The following is a 6,412-nucleotide window of genomic DNA, read 5'->3' as shown; positions in this document are numbered from 1 at the left end:
AAGGCTTTCTTTTGCTGCTGGGTTGCTCATGAAGAGAGGAAGAAGCCTGGTTGCTGGAAAAGCTCAAGTGAGCAGTGTCTGGCCTTGTTCATGGGCTCTCTGTCCTAGCAAGGGGGTAACCTTCCAGGAGGGTGCAGGAGCATGGGAAACCAAACTTGCAGCAAGGAAGCCAGGGTCCCCTGTTTAACCCTGCAGCAGCTCCAGAGAAAGCAGGGGCGGCTGGACAAGCAGGATCTGGTGGGAGGAGGGCTGGCTGGACAAGGGCTTCAGAACTTCCAGTCAGAAAAGTGGGAGCTTGTCCTTTTCCTTCCTTGAAATTGTTGCAAGGGAAGGAAAATGGGGGGGAAAAGGATTTTATTACATCTGTCAGATAACACAAGGAAGACTTTCAGGGGTGCAGCCACAGGGGAGCACAGTCTGTCAGCAGCTATTCTGCAATATGAGACATAAGGAGCCTACCTTTAAAATGGGAGTATCTAGAGGGACTAAAACCTTTTTTTTTTTTTTTAATTTCCCCTATCATTTGCAATCAGCTACTTTTCACTATTATCAGAAAATCGTGGGTCAAATTACAGTTTTGGGTGGAGCATTTAGAAAAGGATTTTGTTCTCCTTATCCCCAGATGAAGAAGTTGAGTCAAGTTACATGTGCCATTTCACATTACTGTCTGGTTTCTGGTCTCAAGGCTGCTGTAATGTGTAAAATGGGCAGAGTCTTAATACTTTACTTTCAAAAGTGAGATTTCATTTTAAAAAGCACAAAATCTTTCTCTCTAAACAAGGGTTTTTGAGATGCCTTCCCAGTTCAACAGAATAAAATCATATATCCTTCCATACCTGGCAAAAGGGAGTCAATGGAGTACTGGGTGCATACTGACCAGTTAGATAATCTTCATAAAATGGGAGAGGCATACAGATAGGGAAAATTTAAAATATTTGATTTTAAAAGCATTTATGCCTTTCATTGATTTTTTGCAGTCCTCGTTACTTTTCCTTTGCTACACAAAGGAGCAATTATGTTCTAAACATTAACATCAAAATTACCATGTTCTTGTGGGATATCCAGGCATACTTGAACCAGGAAGCATGGCTAGAGAAGGAAGGTGTATCAGAGCTTTCTGAGGCTCAGTTTAATTTCTTGTGTTAATTAACTCATTTTTCCATTACAATTTGTTTTTTCACTGCTGTCCTGAGCTCATTTCATCAATTCTCATTTCATCAATTCCCTAAAAAGGGCTCATAAACTATGAGTTCTCTACTGCCTTAAAGATTTGAAGGACTGCTTCGCTTTTCCAGCACTTGACCTACTTTAGAATGTTTGTTTTCATATACTTTCATATACTTTCCACTTGCATATTTTATGTAATTCATATTTATTCAAAAATTCCTTCTAAATTCAGCCTAGATCCAGAGGAAGATTTTCAAACCTTCCTCAAGTGGTAGGTCAGCTCTGGCTCATCAGAGAACTCACACAGAACGTTTCTCTGCTGCAAACAAGGAGAAAACAATTTTGTTATACAATGGAAAACATATTTGCCATAGGTGCTATTGATCACCATGATGCTATATCTATTGTTGCATTTGTAACTGTAATTGGAACAGAATGCTTTCCATCTTAGAATAATAATATTTGATCTTTCCATAAAATGAACACACTGATGCTCTGCTTCACTGCTGTTAATTGCTTTTTCCCAGTCATTGGAAACTTTAGAGAAGTGTCCCCAAGCTCTGGTTGCTTCAGAAGCTTTCCTGTGAGCTGGGTGTATGACAGCTGTTAAAACTTTATGAAACCTGACATTGCAGTTTTAGGTGTGATGAAACCCTGAGCAGTCTCTCTGGTTTTGGTACATGTACCAAACCTGCAATGTCAGGTTTCATAAAGTTTTAACAGCTGCCATAAACCCAGCTCACAGGAAAAGTTCTGAAGCAACCAGAGCTTGGGGACACTTCTCTAAAGTTTCCAGTGACTGAGAAAAAGCAATTAACAGCAGTGAAGCAGAGCAAAGAGGGGCAGCTATAACAAGGCAGGCCCTCACTTTGCAAAATACCAAGAAATTTCCTGTGGTAGTGGCAGGCAGATGCTTGCTACTGGCAATGCTCTATGGCTCTCAGCACAGGAAAGACAAGGGGCAGACTCTGGGGCAGATCCAAAGGTCCCAGAAAATTATCTGAGGACTGGAGCACCTCTTGTTTGAGGACAGGCTGAGAGATTTGGAACTGTTCAGCCAGGAGAAGACTCTGGGGACAACTTATAGCAGCCTTCCAGCTCCTAGAGGGGGAAGAGAGAGCTGGAGAGGAACTTTTTGCATGGGCATCTGGTGATAGGACAAGGAGATATGGCTTCAAACTGAAAGAGGGCAGATAATAATAGTTAGATATTAGATATTAGGAAGAAATTCTTTCCTGTGGGGGTGGTGAGGCACTGGAACAGGTTGCCCAGAGAATTTGTGGATGCCCCATCCCTGCAAGTGTTCTAGACCAGGCTGTACAGGGGTTTGAGCAACCTGATCTAGCAGTAGGTGTCCCTGCCCATGGCAAGAGGGTTGGAACTAGATGCTTAACTTTCCAGGTGCCTTCCAACCCAAATCATCCTACAATTCAGTAATTCTATTCTATGATCTGCGGAACTCAAAATTGCCCCAAGCGTCACCCCAGAGCTCGCGGCACTTATCGGGTGTTTCCCTTTCCTTCCGCAGCCTACAGCAGGACTCATCCCAACACCGATTTGATGTCACTTCACAGCGTCCCCCCTCTCCTGTCCGTGGCGATAGCGGAGCCAGGCTGTCTCTCGGGTCTACCCAAATGCGGAGCTCCCCTTGCTGGTGACAACCGGAACGATACCGGCTCCCGGCTCCGAGCGCTGCTCAGCGACACAAGCGTGTCCAGGTCAAGGCGGGAATCCCAAATCGAGGTGAGTGAATCATCCTCAGTCTCCCCAGAACCTGCAAGCAGGCGGCTGCCGGGCTCCGGTTCGGGTGCAACTAACAGCACCTCTTCTCTACAGGCACAAATACTCACGTTAGTGAAGCACAGGGACAAATTCCCACCCCAGGAATGCCTTAAGAACAGCACCAAGACCATGATGTGGTACCCACCTTCCACATACTGAAATAAGCTGGAATTCCACTGTTTAATTACTTCGGTAATACTTTCACTTTTTGGAAAAACAAATAGTTTTTGATTATTTGAAAAGCATTCGATGAATTGCTAAATATTACTTATGGTTAGAGCAGGTAAATAATTTATTTGAGTATGTAAATAATTTATTTGCTTTATTCTTTGAATGCCCTAGGTCCCACTGAGTTGTCTGGGGATTTGTATGACACATGAACTTAATTAAAATATGCAGTTCACTAAAGGATCCTTCTCCCAGTAAAATGCATCCTCACAGAGGAGACACACTGATGAAGAGGTGTGACATCATGGCTCTTTATATCCCCATGGCCAGGATTTTGGTGGCTGCAGACTCTTCTTGGTAAACTGATCTAATTCACGTTAGGCTGCCCCTGCCAGCCTGAATTAATTTATTATCATTTCCATGGAGGGAAATTGTATTTGATGTATGTGGGAAACAATAATCTACATGCAGAGAGGAAAGTGTTGAGACAGAGAAGCTCCCAAGCAGTGTACAGAATACAGCAGTGGAGAGCCTTAGAATGACAGAGCATGGAAAGACATGGAAGATGCAAAACGCAGAGATGCCAGAGGCCAGGAGAGCCCGGGATGGCTGATCCTTCCTCAGACATGCCACCAAAGAGCTGGGTAGAATGCCTGCCAGGCAAGAGAGGAGCCTGGTAGCTCCATTAATACTCTATTTATTGCAGCGAGACTGTGCACACAAACAAAGGAGTCACCGACCCAGAAGGATTAGCCTGAGTCTAGGTATAGTCAAGACTGAGTTTAAAAGCAGCCTTGCAATACTTCTTTCTTTAGGAACCTCTGAAGAAGCAGCAGGTAAGTCACTTTAAGGCAGATTCTAGAATTACTTAGATGTGCAAATATTGGAAGCTCACAGTGTAAACTTCCAAATCCCATTGGAAGTAGACTCCACAACCACCTAACTTACTGACAATCCCTTCACATTCCCAAACCTCCTCTTCAGCATTTATGCTAGTCTAGCTCACTCGTTTTTCAGTTTCACCATCTCTAAAGTGAACTCATGGCACTTTTATACAGTAGAAAGAGGTTTAATAATAAGACTGCTACAACAAAATAATGTAATTTTTTTGCAACTCATTAATTATCTTTTTCTGGAAACAGGATTGCTCTTCATGAGCCAATATCACTGCTGTATTTCTTAAAGATTCCTGAAATCTGCTGAGTCAGTTTCTCCCTACTTCTCAAAAGAAACACTTGCTCATCTTTTCCCACTAAGAAATTATTCAGGAAAAAAAAAATTAAAAGGTTAATCAACTATGGTGATTTACAGTGTAGGCCAAAGTCCTCTGTGGTTAGTCAATATATTAAATATTACTCATTATGTTAAATATTAAACCCATATTTATGGCTTGCTCATATCCAGGACTCTCCATACACAGATCCCAAGTATGAAGGATTATTCTGACAGGTCTTCCTACATATTCCTTACTGACATTTTAGGCTTTGCTTGTTATTTCCATTTTTCCAGTTTCACATAAGTTAACATATTATTTTAGTTTAGGTTAAAGAAATGAACATTGAGTTGGTATTGTACCAATTTTTCAAGGAAAACATTAGAAAATAATTGTCATTGTATTATTTATTTAATTGTTTGATAAAAATACCTTTCAATAGACAAATATTCTGATTTCTGCTCATATCAAGGCTAACTTGGATAAATTACGCATCAATTTCGCCACTGACTCCATCTGTGGAAGCAGTGGACTCTTAAACATCAGAAACAAAGATGTTCTTTTTACACAGCATGAGGAATGACCCATTTCTGGATGACGAGAGGAAAGCCTGCCTCAGCTTCCATGTTGGAGCTACTCTACAGCAGGATCTCACGTCTCCAGGGTCAGGAGCTGCCTGTTATGACACAACAGGCTCATCCCAAGTGGGCAGCCTGCAGCATCCTGCCAGTGCCCAGGGAAAAGGGGGAGATGTGACAGCAACCACCACAATTCCCTATAGGTAAAAAATACTGATAGCAGTAGCAGGGACAGGGAAAATTGCAAGAGGCTTGTTTTGGTTCTGTGGCTGCTGAGCAGAGAAGATGTTCCCCCAGAGTTGTGCTCTCTGCCAGGGGAGCGCATGGCGAGGCCACACCTTCCAGACACTCAGTTAAGTTCATTTCCCTCAAAAAAGTCAGAAATATGGGTAATCTCTTACTGCTTTGACAGACTATGTGACTTCATATACAGTTGCAAAATCTGTAACAATTAAGTAGAACCAGATGCAAAATTATAAATCAAGCCATGTAGGCAGTGGTTGTGATATCTATTTGTTATATAATGCTGTTTGTATCTTTGAGCTGTGGTCACTGTTTTTTTGGATGATGTTTCTGTTCGTCCCATATTCCTCTTCACCTCGGCTTAAAAACAGTATTATTTACTAGGAAAAGCTTCTTCTTCCAGCGGATGTTTGGGAACTGGAACAGTTTCCCCAGGGAAGTGGTCCCAGCACCAAGCCTGACAGAGTTCAAGGAGTGTTTGGATTATGCTCCCAGGCACAAGTTGTGATCCTTGCGGTATCCTGTGCAGGGCCAGGAGCTGGACTTTTATGATCCCTGTAGGTCCCTTCCAAGTCAGGATAATCTGTGATCGTCTGTGAATCTTCCAGACACAGCAGCAGCTGCTGAGCATGCAGGGCAGTGCCACACCATGTTTTGGGCTGTTCAGAGCTGCAAAGTCACTCAAGGGACTAGAACACCGCTCCTATGAGGAAAGGCTGAGGGAGCTGGGCCCGTTCAGCCTCTGGATGACTGAGAGGGGACCTTTTAAATATAAGTATTTGAGGGGGGGTCAAGAGGATGGAGCCAGGCTCTTCTCGGTGGTGCCAAAGAGTCAGATGTACAGGAAGTGCCACCTGAGTATGAGGAGGAACTTTTTTACTGTGTGGGTGACCACACACTGAAACGGGCAGCCCAGATAGGGCGTGGCGTCTCCCTCACTGAAGATGTTCAAGAACCGTCTGGATGCAATCCTGAGCCACGTGCTTGAGCGGAGAGGCTGCAGCAGATGGCGGTCCATGCGGTCCCTGCCCCATCCCGCGGCTCTGCGGCTCTGTGTCACCCGCTCCCCCCCGGTCCCTCACACAGCCCGCGCAGCCCCCGGCCAGCCGCGAGCCGAGCCGAGCCGGGGCGGGGCGGGGGCGGGGCGAGCGGGCAATGCCCCGCCCACCGGCGCGAGCAGGAAACTCCCGCCGCTGCCTTACAAGGGCAGGCGCGCGACTCCCTCCGCCCCTCGCTCGTGGAATGCGGTGACCACACCGCG

This window comes from Motacilla alba, chromosome 2 (genome assembly GCF_015832195.1).
Source record: "Motacilla alba alba isolate MOTALB_02 chromosome 2, Motacilla_alba_V1.0_pri, whole genome shotgun sequence".
In the NCBI taxonomy this organism is placed as follows: domain Eukaryota; kingdom Metazoa; phylum Chordata; class Aves; order Passeriformes; family Motacillidae; genus Motacilla; species Motacilla alba.
Note: the sequence above shows the minus strand (reverse complement) of the source record.